The following is a 21764-nucleotide window of genomic DNA, read 5'->3' as shown; positions in this document are numbered from 1 at the left end:
ATATTCCCTAATTAGTGCACTACTTTTGAACAGGGCTCGTGGGGCTCTTGTCTATAGTCCTATATAGTGCCATTTGGCATGCACGTCTTGACTGTAAAAATAGACGGTGGAGCTCTATCGTCCTCTAGTGGGTATAACAGGCACATCTAGATTCTCAGGTATCATTAATGTGATTCTGTGACTGGAGGGATATGAATGTGATTATGATAGAGGGGGGCCACGCTGTTTGTTTTCCTGGCTGATACAATTAAAACATCGTAAGGAAAATGTGTGGTTCCCATTCCTCTAAGGGGAACGATAGCACAATGTAGGTCTAATGGTCATGTACCCACACATTTTCCTGACATAGGATGAACAGAACATATATTAGATAGCATCACTGTATGTCATTAAATATGATACGACGATTGATGATGTCATGTCGGCCTATTTTGAGATCTATGCTTCTCATAGCGCATGCACCAGTCATCAAATATGACGCATTTTTGGAGTTAATCTCAATGGTGTAATTTTTACATTAAAATCTGATAAAACTTCTCTAGTTTTAATTGTTTTGTAAGAAATGTTACTTTATCTATTCCCAAGTGATTTATTCAAAGATTCATGTCCAGGAGTAAGCGTCAGCGCATCACCGCTCAGTTGGCACAAGGGCAAGTCTACAGTGAGTGGGTGAGAGCGCTCTTGAGTGGGCGAGCAAGAAAGAGTAGAAGAGGGGAGGCAGAGAGGTACCGAAGATTCTGACGTTCTCTGTTGCACAAAACCGCACTGCTTGCTCTGACTGCACTGTCCATGCTGCTGTATCCTAGACTGTCTGCTTGAGACGGAGTCCGTTTACTCCACTCTACACCCGACTCTTCTGTCTTTGGCGCATCCTTTTAGTTTCTCTTTAAAACCTTTGATCGAATGAAGTGTTTTTCCAAGGAAAGAGACCGTTGAAACTGCCAGTATAACCGGTTATAAAAACGTGAAGAAGTCACTTGTTTGAATAACTCTCTCCCCACTGCACGTACTCAACATGAGCGAGGTAGGTGTGCAGATCAACTAAATCTGTTTCTAACAGTTGGAGCCGCAGTTGTTGTTAGGATATATTAATGAGGTGATTATTATTATTCTGCCGTTATTGTACTGATTGGGTTTAAGGCTATGCGCTATGAAAATGCACAATAGAACTCCCATTTGTTATATAATCCGCACCATTCAATAAATCCCATGGTTATGCTTGGATGGAAATTATAGCCAATTTTTGATTCACTTTAACATGGGAATGTATTCATTTTTACCCTGCTCACATATGAGTATATTTAAGATGATACCACCATGACACACCGCACCTCCACCCCATGGCCGCAACCCATGCAAGGTGCGGTAAAAACATTTTTAAAAGTCTCGTTTTCAGAGCGCAGCTCTGTCTCCATCTTCTTGCGACTATTGTTTGGCTCCGGTCCCAAATCAAACGGGCACTGTACCGAGAGCGCGAAGCGAGAATCACTGGACGTCCGCACACAAATACCTGGCTGTTACCGGCTCTACCTTGTAGACTACCGAGGCCTGCATCGCCGATGGGCATTGTGAACAGCCGTTCAAGCCCAGTGATGGGTGGCAAAAGTCTCCTCCGCCGCCGGTGTGAATTGTCACGCAGATGTCAGACACACCTGTTTCTCTGGAATAGAGATGATTTTATTACGAACCATCTGGGCTATATGACTACGCGGTCTATCATGGACTTAAACCATGATGTAGCACGTCCATTTCTTTTCTAATTGATCAAATAAACTTTAGTCTTTATGGTTTAGCCTACCTGTTTTGTCTCTACCCATTTTGTCTCTGGAATCCATTTATTAAGAAGTACATGTAATTTTCCATTTGACTATTCAACATGTTATTATTAGGCCTACAGTAATCGAGACTAAATTGGACACCCTTTATAATGTTTCAGACTCGTAAGTGGCACCCTATTCCCAGGGCTCATAGGACTGGAGGAGGGTGCCAATGGGCACTCGTCAAAAGTAGTGCACTAAATAGGGAATACCATTTGGGACATATCCAAATATTATAGTTTTTTGCCAAGTTTGCTTTGGTTCTTGGTGAATCTGTTTTTTCACTTTTAGTTAATGGTTTATATAGGATCATATATTGTATGTTCATGTATTAGACATATTTTTTGTACCTTTATTTACCTAGGGAAGTCAGTTAAGAACAAATTCTTATTTACAACAACAGCCTAGGTACAGTGGGTTAACTGCATTGTTCAGGGGAAGAACAACAGATTTTTACCTTGTCAGCTCAGGGATCTTTCAACCTTTCAGTTACTAGTCCAACACTCTGACCACTAGACTACCTGCCACCACATAATTCAGGTTTGAAATGTTCTTGAACTACAATTATTCATATCTTTCAAAGTTTGCCTACAACTTATAAAGAGCAATAATCACAATACTTATAAGTGACACTATTAATCGGTTTTGCCATTTCGATTTTAATAAATATTTTTATACTGAATAAAAATATAAATGCATCATGCAACAATTTCCTTGTTTTTACTGAGTTACAGTTCATATAAGGAAATCAGTCACTTGAAATAAATGCATTAGGCCCAAATCTATGGATTTCACATGACTGAGATATGCATCTGTTGGTCACATATACCTTTGAAAAAAATGGGCCTCAAAACTGGCCTCAGGATCTCATCACGGTATTTTTGTGCATTCAATTTGTCACTGATAATATGCAACTGTGTTCATTGTCTGTAGTTTATACCTGCCCATACCATAACCCCACCGCCACTATGGAGCACAACATAGACATCAGCAAACCGCTCGCCCACACAAGGCCATACATGTGGCTTGCGGTTGTGAGACCGGTTGGATGTACTGACAAATTCTCTAAAATGACATTGGAGGTGGCCTATGGTAGAGAAATTAACATTCAATGCTCTGGTAACAGCTCTGGTGGATATTCCAATTCCATGCTCCCTCCAAACACATCTGCGGCATTGTGTTGTGCACAATCTGCACATTTTAGGCCTTTTATTGTCCCAGCACAAGGAGCACCTGTGTAATGATCATGCTGTTTAATCAGCTTCTTGAAATGCCACACCTGTCAGGTGGAAGGATTATCTTGGCAATGGAGAAATGCTCACTAACAGGGATGTAAACATATTTGTGCAGAACATTTGAGAGAAATAAGCTTTTTGTGTGTATGGAAAATGTATTGGATGTTCAATTTCAGCTCATGAAACATGGAACCCAGACATTTCAATGCTCTTTTTATATTTTTGTTCAGTGTATATGGACAGGGGGAGGGATCTGAACCTTGATCAGCACTCCTACTCTGAGTCACTTTGTGAATACCGGCCCTGCACTGCAGTCGCACTGTTGGCTAACTTACTCCGTGCCACTTGGTGCTCTTGTGGTTGTGTTGGATAAGTAGTGTGGACAGATGGCTCTTCTATTTGCCACCGTTTCGCGACCCCCCTGTCGGCTTTATCTTTTTTTCAAATCTACTTTCCACCCAAGGCTGACATGTTTTATGGTGTTCCTGCTATTCTTCATCCCTTTAGTAAAACCACACAATATTCCCCTTAGCAACAGCGCGAGAACATACTGTACAGCCAAGTTACAACTCGTGCGCACATATCCGGGAGCGCCAATATGCGCGGCGCATTTGCAAGCCTCTGAAGACAAGAGTTGAGTAGCATGCAATGAAACGAGTTGCCTTATGTAAGTTATGTTTGGCGCCAGAATTGACACAGCTGCTTGTTTTGAAGACTTTCTTTTCATTTTGTACTTGTCGCCTCTCTTGTCAAGTTCAGACTCGTTGGAATTTGTGAGTGATTATTTATTCATAAAATATACAATTATATAGACTAGGCTGTAGCACAGATAGATATAAGAAATTACATTTGCGCAACTGTCGCAAGTGCCTGCAGGCAGCCTACACACGCACACATGCTTGCAATTAACAGTTAGCAGGTTTCCTCCTCACTAAACACGTTCTATTTTAATCATGTGCGGCTAATTAGCAGGTCTTAATTGCAGCGCGAGGCCAATCCTCCAGCCACTGAGGCAAAAATTGAAAAAGTGCCAATCCCCCCTCCATCTCTCAACCTATCCCCCCTTATCTCTCTGCCTTCCTGACTCTATCTCTCCCCCTCTCGTCTTCTTGACTGGGATGTTAGAATATTATTGGCTTTTCGCTCGGTCCCCTCCTCTTCTCCTTTCTCCCTCTCCCCCGACAGGGAGATAATCCCTTTATTTCTATCTATAAATAAAGACATTTTACTGCTGAGGAGGGTAGTTCCTCTTTCTCTCTCCTCTCCCGTGGACCCGATGTGGTTTTAAGCTTTCCTGTAGGCTTATACACTACTATTCAAAAGTTTGGGGTCACTTAGAAATGTCCTTGTTGTTGAAAGAAAAATACATTTTCCCCCACTAAAATAACATCAAATTGATCAGAAATACAGTGAAGACATTGTTAATGTTGTAAATGACTATTGTAGCTGGAAACGGCTACAGAGGCCCATTATCAACAACCATCACTCCTGTATTCCAATGGCACTTTGTGTTAGCTAATCCAAGTTTGTCATTTTAAAAGGCTAATTGATCATTAGAAAACCCTTTTGCAATTATGTTAGCAAAAATAAGCAATAAAAAAAGAAGCAATAAAAAGAAAGAAAATTGAAGCAATAAAACTGTCCTTCTTTAGACTAGTTGGATAAGTCCATGGAGAACAAGAGCATGTCCTCCCAGCTGCGCACTGCTCTGAGGCTAGGTAACACGGTCACACCACCGATAAATCCATGATAATCGAACATTTCAAAAAGCATTTCTCTACGGCTGGCCATACTTTCCTCCTGGTTACCCCAACCCCGGCCAACTTTCGACTCTGTCAATCACCGTATTATTATCGGCAGACTCAACAGCCTTGGTTTCTCAAATGACTGCCTCGCCTGGTTCACCAACTACTTCTCAGTTCGAGTTCAGTGTGTCAAATCGGAGGGCCTGTTGTCCGGACCTCTGGCAGTCTCTATGGGGTACCACAGGGTTCAGTTCTCGGGCCGACTCTTTTCTCTGTATATATCAATGGTGTTGCTCTTGCTGCGGGTGATTCCCCGATCCACCTCTACGCAGACGATGCCATTCTGTATACATCTGGCCCTTCTTTGGACACTGTGTTAACTAACCTCAAACGGTCTCTAACCATAATAGAAATAGGAGTGGGAGGCCCTGGTGTGCTCCCAGCATCCCGGAGTCGCCTCTTCACTGTTGACGATGAGACTGGTGTTTTGCGGTTACTATTTAATGAAGCTGCCAGTTGAGGACTTGTGAGACATCTCTTTCTCAAACTAGACCCTGTAATGTACTTGTCCTCTTGCTCAGTTTCTATTCTGGTTAGAGCCAGTTTGTGCTGTTCTGTGAAGGGAGTAGTACACAGCATTGTGCGAGATCTTCAGTTTCTTGGTAATTTCTCACATGGAATAGCCTTCATTTCTCAGAACAAGAATAGACTGACGAGATTCAGAAGAAAGGTCTTTGTTTCTGGCCATTTTGAGCCTGTAATCGAACGCACAAATCCTGATGTTCCAGATACTCAACTCTTCTAAAGCAGGCCAGTTGTATTGCTTCTTTAATCAGGACAACAGTTTTCAGCTGTGCTAACATAATTTCAAACAGGTTTTCTAATGATCAATTAACCTTTTAAAATTATCAACTTGGATTAGCTAACACAATGTGCCATTGGAACACAGGAGTGATGGTTGCTGATAATGGGCCTCTGTATGCCTATGTAGATATTCAATAAAAAATCTGCCGTTTCCAGCTACAATAGTCATTTACAACATTAACCATGTCTACAGTGTATTTCTTATCAATTTGATGTTATTCTAATGGACAAAAAAGTAGCTTTTCTTTCAAAAACAAGGACATTTCTAAGTGACCCCAAACTTTTGAATAGTATTGTATATATTATTATTCTTACAGTAATGTCTCTTTTGTTGTACCAATACATGCATTTGTGGGCCTTGTATAACAGGTTGCGTATGCTTTGGGTCTATTCTTTATCCCCTCCAATATATCTTTAGCTGTGCTGTTTTTCTTAGAGATGTAGAGTGGTATTCGTGGTTCGATTAAAGACCAACACATGCTGTGAAAATTATGAAAATGCTAAATATTATCCATAAAGGGCAGTTAAATGTCTAAAGTCAAACCTGTCATGTTTTCTTGTTCTCTCCCTTTGTCACTCCCTTCCCTCTCTCCTCTTTCCTATGCTCCTCCTCTTTAAGACCCCTTGTCTGTTTCTCTTCAAATCTCCCTCCCTCCCTCCCTCCCTCCCTCCCTCCCTCCCTCCCTCCCTCCCTCCCCCTCCCTCCCTCCCTCCCTCCCTCCCTCCCTCCCTCCCTCCCTCCCTCCCTCCCTCCCTCCCTCCCTCCCTCCCTCCCTCCGTCCCTCCCTCCCTCCGTCCCCTCTCTGTCTCTCCATTTCACCGTTTCAAACTGCATCATCAGACATCATACCAAATGGCACCCTATTCCCTACATAGTGCACTACTTCTGACCATAGCCCTGTGGGTGCTGGTCAAAAGTAGTGCACTTCGTAGGGAATAGGGTGTCATTTAGGACACATCCATAATCCTTCATTTCCCAGGTGTCAGTCTATTTTTGAAGTACGTTACCAAATAGACTCCCTTCCATCCACCTACTTACAGTACTTACATAAAACCATTCACTGCACATAGTTTACATTCAGGGCCAATATTTCTGGTTGGAGAGCGAGGTAGCGAGCGTGGGTTGAAAGTCATCATCAGATCTTGACGTCTGGAGAAGGAGAGAGAAGGAGAGAAAGAGAGAGGGTGTAGAGATAGAGAGAGTGAGAGAAGAGTATGAGAGAAAGAGACTGAGAAAGAGTGATAAAGAGCAATTGAGAGAGAGGGAGCTATATAGAGATAGAGTGAGTGAGTGAGAGAGAGAGGGAGAGGGTGGGGAGATAGAGATAGACAGAGGGAGAGGGTGGGGAGATAGAGATAGAGAAATAGAGAGGGAAGAGAGAGATAGAAAGATAAATAGTTGATCAGGTCATGACATGACAGTATCAGATTGAGAGAGAGAAAGAGAGAGATGATCAGCTGATGACATTGCAGTATCAGATTGAGAGAGAGAGAGAGAGAGAGAGAGAAAGAGATGATAAGGTGATGACATGGCAGTATCAGATTGAGAGAGAGAAAGAGAGAGATGATCAGCTGATGACATTGCAGTATCAGATTGAGAGAGAGAGAGAGAGAGAGAGAAAGAGATAATTAGGTGATAACATGGCAGTATCAGATTGAGAGAGAGAAAAATGTCCAATTGTCATTAGAGATCAAAAAGGAAAGGACTTTATTTGTATTATTTGACATCTTCAGAAAGAAAGTACAGGAGAGGGTATCAGAGTGGCAGTCCTTAACATGCCTCATATCTGGATATTGAATTACATGATGCAAGGCAATGAAGAACAGTTTGTTCTTATGAAGAGAAAGGGGGAAGCCAAGACCTTTTAAAAAAGAAGAAACCGAGTGTTGACTAACTGGTCTATGGGGTGGTTCATATAGAGCCGGTCAAAGTGGTTCAGGATGGAAAATAAAAGCGAGGACTGGAGTCCCTCAAAATGACATGTTCTGCAGTGAGAAAACATCTTGGTGGATACAGAAGGCCTATACTGTAGAACAGTGTGTGTGTTTCCACGTTTTTGCGTGCTTTTGTTCCTGTGTGTGTGTGCTTACGCTCGTGTGTGTGTATGTGTCCATCTGGCTAAGTGCAGTTGGGAGCAGTGAGGATAACATACAGCAGTCCAGTATGTAGTCTGGAGGAGTGACAGACAGACAGCTGGTGTAGGACCATTTACATCCCCATGAACAGCCGGCTGGATTATGAATTCAGTATAGAGCTGGGCCAAATGGCCATACTACTGTAACACACAGCTGAACACAGAGTAAGGTTACAAAATCTCTCTCTTGCTTGTCTCCCCCTCTCACTTGTCTCGTTTGTCTCTCTCTCGCTTGTCTCGTTTGTCTCTCTCTCGCTTGTCTCTCTCTCTATCTCTCCTGAGCATTGTCCTATGGGCCATTTGGGATGCAGGCATAATCCTCCATCTCCTAGGTGTCAGTGTATTTTTGAAGTACATTACCCAATAGACTCCCTTCCATCCACCTACTTACAGTACTTATATAAAACCATTAACTGGAAATAGTTTACATTGAGGGCCAATATTTCTGGTTGGAGAGCGAGGTAGCGAGCGTTGGTTGAAAGTCATCGTCAGATCTTGATGCCTGGAGCGAGAGAGAGGGGAGGGAGGGAGAGAGAGAAAGAGGGTGGGGGGTAGGGAGAGAGGGGTAGACAAAGAGAGAGAGATAGAAAGAGGGGGTAGAGAGAGAGGGGTAGAGAGAGAGAGAGATCAGGTGATGATATGGCAGCATCACATAGAGAAATAGAATAATGGCAAGTTGTGATTATAGAAAAAAATTTGTGTTTATTTGTAATGTAACGAAATTAAGTAGCGGAGGAGAGTGTATCAAAGTGGCCATCCTTAACATGCTCCATATCTGAATATTGAATTACGTTATGCAAGGCAATGCAGTTTGTCCTCTGATTGCTTCATTGCTTAAGTATGGAGAGCTAGAACATAAAACATAAGAAACTGAGTGTTGACTAACTGGGGTATGAAGTATTTGTGTTTGTTTTTTTAAGGATCCCCATTAGCTGCTACCAAGGCTACTCTTCCGGGGGTCCAGCAACATTAAGGCAGTTACAAACTATTTAAAATATGACATTTCATAAGACTTTACTCTATACATGTAGTGCGCTCCCTTAGGCCACTACACCACTATCACATATTTACAATACAACATCCATGTGTATATGTGTGTACAGTGTGTCTTATCACCTGTATGTGTGTCTATGCCTGTGTGTGTCTCTTCACACTCTCTGCTGTTCCATAAGGTGTATTTTTATCTGTTTTTTTAATCTGATTCTACTGCTTACATCAGTTATCTGATGTTGAAGAGAGTTCCATGTAGCCATGACTCTAAATAGTACTGTGCGCCTCCCATAGTCTGTTCTTGACTTGTGGATTGTGAATAGACCTCTGGTGGCTTGTCTTCTGGGGTGTGCATGGGTGTCTGAGCTATGTGCTAGTAGTTTAATCAGACATCTCGGTGGATTCAGCATGTCAACACTTCTTACAAAAACAAGTAGTTATGAAGTCAATCTCTCTTCCACTTTGAGCCATGATAGATTTATATGCATATTATTAATGTTAGCTCTCCGTGTACTTTTAAGGGCCAGCCGTGCTTCCCTGTTCTGAGCCAATTGAAATTTTCCAAGGTTTCTCTTTGTTGCACCTGAACACACGACTGAACAGTAGTCCAGGTGAGACAAAACTCACCTGGACTGTAGGACCTGCCTTGTTCATAGTGTTGTTCAAAAGGCAGAGCAGTGCTTCATTATGGACATACTTCCTCCAATTTTAGCTACTGTTGTATCAACATGTTTTGACCATGACAGTTTATAATCCAGGGTTACTCCAAGAAGTTTAGTCACCTCAACTTGCTTAATTTCCACATGATTTATTACAAGATTTAGTTGAGGTTTATGGTTTAATTAATGATTTGTCCCAAATATAATGCTTTTAGTTTTTGAAATATACAGGACTAACTTATTCCTTACTACCCATTCTGAAACTACCTGCAGCTCTTTTTTAAGTGTTGCTGGGATTTCACACGCTGTAGTAGCTAACGTGTATAGTGTTGAGTCATCCACATACATAGACCCGCTGGCTTTACTCAAGGCCAGCAGCATGTCATTAGTAAAGATTGAAAAAAGTATGGGGCCTAGACAGCTGCCCTGGGGAATTCCTGATTCTACCTGGATTATGTTGAAGAGGCTTCTATTAAAGAACAAGTTGCTTTTTATGCACAATATAGCAGTAACACATACGTTTTTCCATCATCAGACTAGCCACACTGAAGTCTAACAAAATTGCTCCCACTATCTTTTTATCATCAATTTCTCTCAACCTATCATCAGTCATTTGTGTAGGTGCTGTGCTTGTTGAATGTCCTTTTCTATAAGCCTGCTAAAAGTTTTTGTCAATTTGTTTACAGTAAAATAGCATTGTATCTGCTCAAACACAATTTTTCCCAAAAGTTTACTAAGGGTTGGTTACAGGCTGATTGGTCGGCTATCTTGGGTAGCAGAATTACTTTTGCTTTCCTCCCGGCCTGAGGGCACACGCTTTCTAGTAGGCTTAGATTGAAGATGCTCCTATCCACATTAGAGGTATACCGATTATGATTTTTTTTTTAACGCCGATACCGATTATTGGAGGACCCAAAAAAAAGCCGATACCAATTAATCAGACAATTTTTATATATATATTTGTAATAAATGACCATTACAGCAATGCTGAATGAACAATAAAGACTTTTATTTTAACTTAATATAATACATAAACAAAATCTATTTAGTCTCAAATAAATAATTAAACATGTTCAATTTGGTTTAAATAATGCAAAAACACAGTGTTGGAGAAGAAGTTAAAAGTGCAATATGTGCCATGTAAAAAAAATTAAGTTCCTTGCTCAAAACATGAGAACATATGAAAGCTGGTGCTTCCTTTTAACATGAGTCTTCAATATTCCCAGTTAAGAGTTTTAGGATGTAGTTATTATAGGAATTATAGAACTATTTCTCTCTAAACCATTTGTATTTCATATAACTTTGACTATTGGATGTTCTTATAGGCACTTTAGTATTGCTAGCCTAATCTCGGGAGTTGATAGGCTTGAAGACATAAACAGTGCTGTGCATCCCAGCATTGCTAGGAGCTGCTGTTTGAATGAATGCTTACGAGCCTGCTGAACACACACATATATATATATATATATATATATATATATATATATATGAGCCTTTGGTCATTAATATGGTCAAATCCGGAAACTGTCATTTCGAAAACAAAACGTTTATTCTTTCAGTGAAATACGGAACGGTTCTGTATTTTATCGAACGTGTGGCAACCCTAAGTCTAAATATTACTGTTACATTGCACAACCTTCAATGTTATGTCATAATTATGTAAAATTCTTGCAAATTTATTACGGCCTTTGTTAGGAATAAATGGCCTTTCAACAGTTTGCAACGAGCCAGGCGGCTCAAACTGCTGCATATACCCTGACTCTGCTTGCACTGAACGCAAGAGGTGACACAATTTCCTAGTTAATATTGCCTGCTAACATGAATTTCTTTTAACTACATATGCAGGTTTTAGAAAATATATACTTGTGTATTGATTTTAAGAAAGGCATTGATGTTTATGGTTATGTACAATATTGCAACGATTGTGCTTTTTTTGCGAATGAGCTTTTGTTAAATCATCAAGTTGAAGTAGGCTGTGATTCGATGACCTCATTGTAATATCATCAACCATGTGTTGTTAACTAGTGATAATGTGAAGATTGATTTTTTTTTACAAGATAAGTTTAATGCTAGCTAGCAACTTACCTTGGCTCCTTGCAGCCACAAGGTCCTTTTGAAGCTGCACTCGCATAACAGGTGGTCAGCCTGCCATGCAGTCTCCTTATGGATTGCAATGTAATCGGCCATAATCAGGATCCAAAAAGGCTGATTACGATTGTTATGAAAACTTGAAATGGGCCCTAATCGATGGGACCACAGTGGAGATGGCGGAAAGCTTCAAGTTCCTCGGCATACACATCACTGACAATCTGAAATGGTCCACCCACACAGACAGTGTGGTGAAGAAGGCGCAACAGCACCTCTTCAACCTCAGGAGGCTGAAGAAATTCAGCTTGGCCCCTAAGACCCTCACAAACTTTTACAGATGCACAATTGAGAGCATCCTGTTGGGCTGTATCACCACCTGGTACTGCAACTGCAACGCCCACAACCGCAGGGCACTCCAGAGGGTGGTGTGGTCCACCCAATGCATCACTGGGGGCACACTGCCTGCCCTCCAGTATCCCTACAGCATCCGATGTCACAGGAAGGCCAAAAAGATCATCAAGGACATCAACCACTCGGTGATGTCAGAACAGGTGCATCAAATCAGGGACAGAGAGACTAAAAAACTAAAAAAGACTAAAAAACAGCTTCTATCTGAAGGCCATCAGACCAAAAACAATCAATCAAAACAGCCATCACTAGCCGGCTACCACCCGACTACTCAACCCTGAACCTTAGAGGCTGCTGCCTTATTTACATAGACATGGAATCACTGCCCACTAACAGAACACTACTCACTTTAATAATGCTTACGTACTGCTTTACTCATCTCATATGTATATTCTGTATTAAATTCCACTGTATTTTTTTATTTTTTAGATTTTACCCCCTTTTTCTCCCCAATTTCATGGTATCTAATTGTTAGTAGTTACTATCTTGTCTCATCTCTACAACTACCATACTGGCTCGGGAGAGACAAAGGTTGAAAGCCATGTGTCCCCCGAAACACAACCCAACCAAGCCACACAGCGCACATCCAACCCTGAAGCACCCATGTGTTGGAGGAAACACAGTGCACCTGGCGACCTGGTCAGCGAGCACTGCACCTGACCCACCACAGGAGTCACTAGTGCATGATGAGACAAGGATATCCCTACCGGCCAAACCCTACCTAACCCGGACGACGCTAGGCCAATTGTGCGTCGCCCCATGGACCTCCCGGTCGCAGCCGGCTGCGACAGAGCCTGGGCTCAAACCCAGAGTCTCTGGTGGCACAGCTAGCACTGCAATGCAGTGCCTTAGTCCACTGCGCCACCCGGGAGGCCTAAATTCCACTGTATTTTAATCAGTGCCACTCCGACATTGCTCATCTTAATATTTATATATTTCTTAATTCCATTCTTTTACTTTTGGATTTGTGTGGATTGTTGTGAATTGTTAGATGCTACTGCACTGTTGGAGCTAGGAAAACAAGCATGTGACCAATACAATTTGATTTGATCTGATTTTAATTTGAAGATGTGGCAAATAGGAATGGCAATATTGTCCGCTATTATCCTCAGTAATTTTCCTTCCAAGTTGTCAGTGGTTCATATAGAGACGGTCAGAGTGGTTCAGGATGGAAAATAAAAGCGAGGACTGGAGTCCCTCAGAATGACATTTTCAGCAGTGAGAAAACAGCTAGGTGGATACAAGTTTTTGCGTGCTTGTGCTCGTGTGTGTGTGTGCTTACGCTCGTGTGTGTGTATGTGTCCATCTGGCTAAGTGCAGTTGGGAGCAGTGAGGATAACATACAGCAGTCCAGTATGTAGTCTGGAGGAGTGACAGACAGACAGCTGGTGTAGGACCATTTACATCCCCATGAACAGCCGGCTGGATTATGAATTCAGTATAGAGCTGGGCCAAATGGCCATACTAACACAGCTAAACACAGGGTGTAGGGTTGCAAAATTCTGGTAACTTCACCCCCATTTGTTTGCTTTTTAATCCTGCTTATTCCCTCCCCATTCTGCTAATCTTGCATCCAGGATTTTTAGGATTATTACTTTTGGTTTTCATTTTGGGAAGGTTACCGGATTTTTGCACAGAATGATGAATACAGACAGTATAGAGCTGGGACGAATGGCCATACAAACAGATAACTGAACACAGAATGATGAATACAGACAGTATAGAGCTGGGACGAATGGCCATACAAACAGATAACTGAATAAAGAATGATGAATACAGACAGTATAGAGCTGGGACGAATGGCCATACAAACAGATAACTGAACACAGAATGATGAATACAGACAGTATAGAGCTGGGACGAATGGCCATACAAACAGATAACTGAACACAGAATGATGAATACAGACAGTATAGAGCTGGGACGAATGGCCATACAAACAGATAACTGAACACAGAATGATGAATACAGACAGTATAGAGCTGGGACGAATGGCCATACAAACAGATAACTGAACACAGAATGATGAATACAGACAGTATAGAGCTGGGACGAATGGCCATACAAACAGATAACTGAACACAGAATGATGAATACAGACAGTATAGAGCTGGGACGAATGGCCATACAAACAGATAACTGAACACAGAATGATGAATACAGACAGTATAGAGCTGGGACGAATGGCCATACAAACAGATAACTGAACACAGAATGATGAATACAGACAGTATAGAGCTGGGACGAATGGCCATACAAACAGATAACTGAACACAGAATGATGAATACAGACAGTATAGAGCTGGGACGAATGGCCATACAAACAGATAACTGAACACAGAATGATGAATACAGACAGTATAGAGCTGGGACGAATGGCCATACAAACAGATAACTGAACACAGAATGATGAATACAGACAGTATAGAGCTGGGACGAATGGCCATACAAACTTCCCTATTAAGTGCACTAGTCCCCTGATCAAATGTAGCTCACTAAAGAGCGAATACGGTGCTATTTCGGATGCAGAGACAGTGTCAGTGTCAAACAGTGAGAAGTAAGGGACTGAAAGAAAAAAGGCGTTACAACATACAGTAGAAAACTGATGAAACCTTGATGGAAAGAGATAGTATATTCCTAGAATAGAAAGCTTGTCCGGCTAAAGCATGTTGGCAGGGGGGGAAATTAAGCGATGTCTGTCTATCCCTCGGCTCCATTTTCCCAACCGTCTGTCTCGATAAGTAGGAATCTTCCGTTTTCATCCACTTGCTGTCTCCCTCCTTCCTTCCTCCATTCTCTCTCTCCCTCTCTCTCTCTCTCTCTGTCTCTTGTTTTCTCTCTCTCCAACACCTACAGCAGCTCCCAGGCAATCTGTCTCTCACCCCTCTCTCCCTCCCTCGTTTCACCTTTCCCTCCCCTCTCCTCTTTTTGACCTTCTCTGTGCTTCATGTCTATATATTCATGGGTTACGGCATTAGCAGCTACAAATAAGTAAGAAATCCTTGACAAGCAAGGAGGGAGAGAGAGTGCCATCTTCACTTGAGTTTTAGCCAGCCATCCATGTAAAGATGAGAATGTAGCAGAGAGAGGGTGTGTGTGTGTGTAATAGAGAGAGTGTGGGGGGTAAGAAGAGGAGTGGGAGGAGAAGAGGTAAAACGGAGGTCTATTCACAGTGGGAATGTGTTTATCGTGTGAGTTCTCTCATTTCACTCTTCAACCTTACTCTCTTTTTTCTCCATTCCCATCCCTGTGCTCTCTCTCTCTCTCTCTCTCTCTCTCAGCTCGTCATTCAAAGCCACCTCTCTGAAACCCAGATCCCTGCTTTTCTTCTCTCCCCACTCTCTTTCTCGCTCAAGCCCCTCTCCTCTCTTGCTTTGTGTGTCAGTTTTTGTCTCCTCTGAGAGTGTGAGAGGAACAACACAGCATAGAGAGACAACCATTGCCTCCAGGCAGTGTGTATGTGTGTGTGTGTGTGTGTGTGTGTGTGTGTGTGTGTGTGTCTGTCAGTCAGAGAGGGAAGAAGGGGGGAATGACAACGAAGAAGAGAACGATAGAGAATAGATGGAGGATATTGAACATAAAGCTATAGCTTAGTGACACTAACAGACCAGATTGTCATACTCTGTTATACTGGTCCAAATCTATACCAGTATCTATTTCAACATAATTTATATTCATACTAGATAATGGTTGTCAGCTTAAGACCTATAGCACAGACAGACAGATGATATAACATTATGACATTGTTGCAGATACGTGTTCCAAAGCCAAGGGTGCTTTTCACTCTTCAGCTAAGCATCCTATGTCTCTTTCACACTTGCTATTACCGCCACCCTTCCTCCCTTCCCTCCCTCCTTCCCTTTCTCATCCGCCGCAGCGCTGACAGTGATTGGGAGAGTCAGTGAGAGGCGAGTACAGGAATAGAGCAGTGATGTTTTTGATGAGAGCTGTGCTTTTTCAGTGAAAGGCCGATTTAATGCCGTCTGAAAGCCTCTGTATGTCCGCTCGTACTCTCTTTCTAACCAACGCTTACATTCTCTCTCCATTCCCCCATCTCTTTCTCCATCTCTCTCCATCCATCCATCCAAACATCCATCCGTCTTTCTCCCCATCTCTCTCTCTCTCTCCCTCCATCTCTTTCTCCATATCTCTCCATCTCCTCTCTCTCTCTCTCTCTCTCTCTCTCTCTCTCTCTCTCTCCATGATACACAAACTCAGTCTTTGTCATTTCCATGAGTTTCTACGATCTCTAAGGTGTCTATTATTACTAAACTATTATTTTATTTCATCACTAAGGCCGGAGTGGCAGGCCTCATGTTTGCACCTCACGCTTAGCTGGAGATTGTTTTATGCACGATCCATTTCGTGCCTGCATCACAAGGCGTAATGAGGATGGTGGGGTTACGCGGGGACACAATACACACACAGCAGATGCGCTATCTCTCTGTATCCACCCTCTCCACCTTATCTCTCTCCCTGTCTTTCTCCCTGCCCGAGACGTATGCACATAAGCACAGTACTTATAATGAGGAGACCTTAAAACATAAAAAGGGAGAGAGAGAGGGAGATGAGAGAGATATAGCGGAAGATGAGAGAGAGAGGGAAAGAGAGAGATAATGAGAGTGAAATGGGAAATGAAAGAGAGGGGAGATGAGAAATAGAGATCATAAAATTAGGTCACTTGTCACACACAGGGAGGGGTCTGCCAGGACGGTCTGGTGTCTTTTAATGTGCTTGAGGGAACACACACACACACACACACACACACACACACACACTAAAGAGATTAAAGGGAAAAGGAGAGGGAAAAAACATTCTCTTGAACTGTTAAACCATCTATGTTCTGTGGTTCCATTGTGTCTCTGGGGATGTCACTCTCACAGACACTCCTGTTACCCACTCCAGGAGGATGTCACTCTCACAGACACTCCTGTTACCCACTCCAAGAGGATGTCACTCTCACAGACACTCCTGTTACCCACTCCAAGAGGATGTCACTCTCACAGACACTCCTGTTACCCACTCCAAGAGGATGTCACTCTCACAGACACTCCTGTTACCCACTCCAAGAGGATGTCACTCTCACAGACACTCCTGTTACCCACTCCAAGAGGATGACACTCTCACAGACACTCCTGTTACCCACTCCAAGAGGATGTCACTCTCACAGACACTCCTGTTACCCACTCCAAGAGGATGTCACTCTCACAGACACTCCTGTTACCCACTCCAAGAGGATGTCACTCTCACAGACACTCCTGTTACCCACTCCAAGAGGATGTCACTCTCACAGACACTCCTGTTACCCACTCCAAGAGGACTGTCTGTCCTCGTACATGTCTCTTGTATTCAGTCAGTTAATACTGGCAACTACATAGGTAATGTACAGGTAACTGCCATAAGAAAGGTAACACTTGAGTAAATGAAGGATACAAAGTTTATTGAAAGAAAGTGCAGTTCACTTGAGGTTCCTTAGTTAATTAGGCAAGTAATGTCTGTGTGTGTGTCTCAGTCACCATATCTAAACCCAAATGAACACTTTTTGGAGATTTTGGAGTGGAGCATAAGTTTTCCACCACTACCAACAAAACACCAAAATATGGAATTTCTCATTGAAGAATGGTGTCGCATCCCTCCAACAGAGTTCCAGACACTTGTAGAATCTATGTGAAGATGCATTGAAGCTGTTCTGGCTCGTGGTGGCCCAATTCCCCATTAGGTCACTTTATGTTGGTGTTTCCTTTATTTTGGCAGTTACTTGTAGTTGGCACTAGTTGTGTTGCTGATAAAGGTATTACTGCTGATACTGGTTATGTAGCGATACTGGTTATGTAGTGATACTGGTCATGTAGTGATACTGGTTATGTACTGATACTGGTTACGAAGTGATACTGGTTATGAAGTGATACTGGTTATGTAGTGATACTGGTTATGTAGTCGATACTGGTTAGTGATACTGGTTATGTAGTGATACTGGTTATGTAGCGATACTGGTTATGTAGTGATACTGGTCATGTAGTGATACTGGTTATGTACTGATACTGGTTATGAAGTGATACTGGTTATGAAGTGATACTGGTTATGTAGTGATACTGGTTATGTAGTCGATACTGGTTATGTAGTTGATACTGGTTATGTAGTGATACTGGTTATGTAGTGATACTGGTCATGTAGTGATACTGGTTATGTAGTGATACTGGTCATGTACTGATACTGGTTATGTAGTTGATACTGATTATGTAGTTGATACTGGTGATACTGTGTGTTAGTTGAAGAATTCTGTTGTAGTTGACACCTCTTCTTTCTTTCTCTTCTTCTCTGCAGCTCAGATCCACTGGGAACCCCAACAGCAGCCAGGCGCCTGCTTCAGACAACAAAGGTCTGTCTCACAGTGTATTTAGACTGCACACTCTATAAACTTGGTCTCTGTCTCTTTCTCCTTGTCTGTCATACTCTCTCTCTCTCATCTGTAAGTGTAGCACCGACATGCTAGCCTTTCAGTGTAGGTTTTGCCTGCTATGGCCATTGTTAGCCCGGCTGAAGGCCACATTCTCCTAATTTTGGGATTACTTTTTTCAGGTGAATGCATAAACTAAGTCTCCATATTTGGCCCAATGTTTCAAATTTTGTCTGGATTCACTGGGGTTGTCTCCCAAATGGCACCCTGTGCCCTATCGGCCCTGGACAAAGTAGTGCACTAAAAAGGTAAAATTGTGTCATTTGGGACGCATCCTGTGATATCTTGTTGGGGCTGAATGCATAAGCTAAATCTCCACCTCCATATTTGGCCCCTCGTTAATTCTTTGTTTGTATTCTCCATCTCCAAGACACTAAATATATATTTGATGAGTTTGTTTGTCTAGAAGTACATTGTCACTCCTGCCACTTTGGACTGTTAGAACAGTCATTCCATCCTCCCTCTCTCCCTCTCTCCTCTGCACCTCTGCCACCTCTGTCAAAGTAGTGCTGAAGCTACCAGACCAAATAATGTTGAATACTGTAGCTGTTCTATATTGAGTTTGCCTGGCGCAATGGAACTGACAGAATAATCATAAAATTCCACACCCTTCCCAACTGCCACTCCAGGCAGGCTAAAGTAAACACTTATAATTATTTGACAGATTTCAAATAGTGTTTGAACCGAGGTCTGTGACCTATAGCAGCCCGATGGAGAGACACTAACACACTAAGTCACCCCAAACACTTACCCGCTGTCCTTCATGGCCAGGCCAAACCAGGTAAAGATGAACATGGATGTGGGAACATCGCTACTGTGTGTGTGTACACGTATTTGTTACTTATCCCCTTTTGAAATCAATGCCTTTTTGATTTGTCCACTCCAGAGAAGGCGGTTGACTCCAAGGCCCCAGCGACTGGGGAGGAGGAAGAGGAAGTGGACATCGACTTGGAAGCGCCAGAGACGGAGAAAGCAGCGCTCGCCATCCAGAACCAGTTCAGACGCTTCAAGAAGAACAAGAAGTAGTGACAGAAGGAGAAGAAAGAAAGACAAAAAAGAAGAAAAAAAAGAGAAAAAACTTTCTGCAGAACAGATAAATAGTGATGGAGGAGGACGGGTGGTGTGAGGGTGGAGACATTGAGGAAGAGGGGAGATGAAGTTAGGAATTGTGTCATCGCAAATTATAAAACCAACCAATATCTTCACTGTGAGAGAGGGAGAGGGGAGGAGAGGACAAGAAAGGAGAGGGAAGGAGAGGAGAAGAGACCAGAGGGGAAGGGAGGAGGAGAGAGGAGAGGGAAGGAGAGGAGAGGGGAAGAGTGGAGAAGAGAGGAGAGGGAAGGAGAGGAGAAGAAAGGAGAGGAGAAGAGATATGTTAAAACATAATTTATAATCTGGCATGACCAATAACCCCAGTCACCACCACCTTTGCAGATATCCTGATGAATCCCCCTGCACCCTCCCTCCCAAACGCACCCCGTCCCCCCACTCCCACTGCACAGCCGCACATCCCCATGTCCCCCAACCCCCAAGAGAGAGGAAAACTGTTCCCTTGAAAACAGAGAACAAAGTCCTCTGACCGAACAAACACAACTGGCTGCCACACACAACATGTAAAAAAACACATACTATATTTCCAGCTCTCTTTCATTCATTTAACATCTCTCTCTCTCGCTCTCTCTGTGTGTGTGCGTGCATGTGTGTGTGTGTGCGTGCATGTGTGTGTGTGTGTGTTTTTGTGGTAACCTCAATATGAAAGGCAGAGTTACTAGCTCATGTTTTAGACAGCTGTAATTAGTTAGTTTTAAAGGGCTCTGTATCTCTCTTCCTTTCTTTTCCATTCTTTTTCCGATGTAGGCCAGACATCCGATCACTGGACTCAGTGGCTCTGACCTCATGAGAGGACGCGCTGAGATGATGGACAGACGGACAGGAAACTCAGTTGTACTTACGTAACCATTAGAAACTCCACAGAGTACATACAGAGTACATAGGAGCCTTTTTCCATCCAACATCCAGTTACTGACGCTTTCATTGGCTCATCAAAAACAATATCAATATCAGTCAAGAGATGGTCAGATAACCCTCCAGGAAAGAGAGTATAAAGTTAACCCGCTGATAGATAACTATCCGGTGTGTTCGGAATACCTGAGCCAGTCTGTCCCTTTAGGGAAATATTTTTGGAAAGGTCTTGGTCAACTGGTTGTAGCTGAATGTTGTATTCTTGTGGGTCAGCCTAGCAGTGGTGTAGAGTTCTTTCTGCTGTAACCTGAGACCCTCAGGCCCTTAAATAAACACTTGATAACATCTCTGGACCAAGTGCCAGCACCGACATATGACCTGATCTGAAAACCCTCAGTTTACACAGAGACAGACAGACTGGCAGAGGGGGTGTGAGAGATGGAAAGAGAGAGGGAGAGAGAGAGAGAGATAATGAGGTGAGAGGATAGAGAAAGGAATGAGGAGCGAGAGGTAAAAGAGTTGCATACTAACGCCCCCACAACACAGTCACACAGCACCCATATATAAAAATAGAAATTATACGCCCAATCCGGAGCACACAATCGCAAAAAAACTACAAAATGTCGACTGCACTTGACAGTGAAAAAGTCTGCACAAACAAACACACACACATGCACACGCACACACATATTTCCAACGTACAGAACTAATCATTCTGCCTGTTTGGACAATGATTAAACCCACTCCCACTTTCCATCCCCTCCCCTCGTATGTAGCACACAGGACTGCTCCTGAAAGCCCAGACCTCTCTACTCCTTACGCTTTAATCTCCCTACTGATTCATAGTATTATTATTGGAATGTAACCTCTTTTCTATTTCAAGGACAGAGCAGATTAAGACAAAACGAGCACAAGCAATATCATTCCGCCCACCCCCCCTCCTCTCTCCTCCCTCCTAAGCCTTTTCTCATTTACCCTTATATTGGACTATTTCTTACATATGGATTTTTTACTTAAGACTTTTTCTAAGAGCCCCTTGTCAGTCGGAGCTCACTCAGAACAGGAATGCATATCTGGGATCAGCTTGGCCTTTTAGATCATAATGAATCTGATCTGTATGGACATGGAGAGGACCTGATCTGAGATCAGCACTCCAACTCTGAGACGCTTGATAACTACGGGCCCAGAGCTAGTTAGTTAGTTCTATTGAATCAGAGATGGCCCCATTTAAAACCTGGGTTGTAGTCATCTTAGTTCTTTGTTAACCAGACCCTTTTCCACTTCTTCCCCTAAAGGCAACCAAATATTTTAGGATTATCAAGAACATAGTGCTACTGTGACTAAATGGATGATGTGATGAAAGCCTGTCTTGGTGATTGTGTTTCTGAATGGAATTAATGATGG

At 42.7% G+C, this 21764-nt stretch overlaps 1 long non-coding RNA gene across 1 annotated transcript; it reads left to right on the top strand.

The window, feature by feature from the left end:
- The first annotated feature begins 510 nt into the window (after positions 1-510).
- On the top strand, positions 511-20809 carry LOC112233971. Its single transcript, XR_002950828.2, has 3 exons — positions 511-1024; positions 18266-18320; positions 19285-20809. It is a non-coding gene; the product is annotated as an uncharacterized LOC112233971 (long non-coding RNA).
- Positions 20810-21764: the final 955 nt, after the last annotated feature.

The sequence above is a fragment of the Oncorhynchus tshawytscha genome, linkage group LG10, assembly GCF_018296145.1.
Source record: "Oncorhynchus tshawytscha isolate Ot180627B linkage group LG10, Otsh_v2.0, whole genome shotgun sequence".
Taxonomy (NCBI): domain Eukaryota; kingdom Metazoa; phylum Chordata; class Actinopteri; order Salmoniformes; family Salmonidae; genus Oncorhynchus; species Oncorhynchus tshawytscha.
This window is presented reverse-complemented; position numbering and strand designations above follow the sequence as displayed.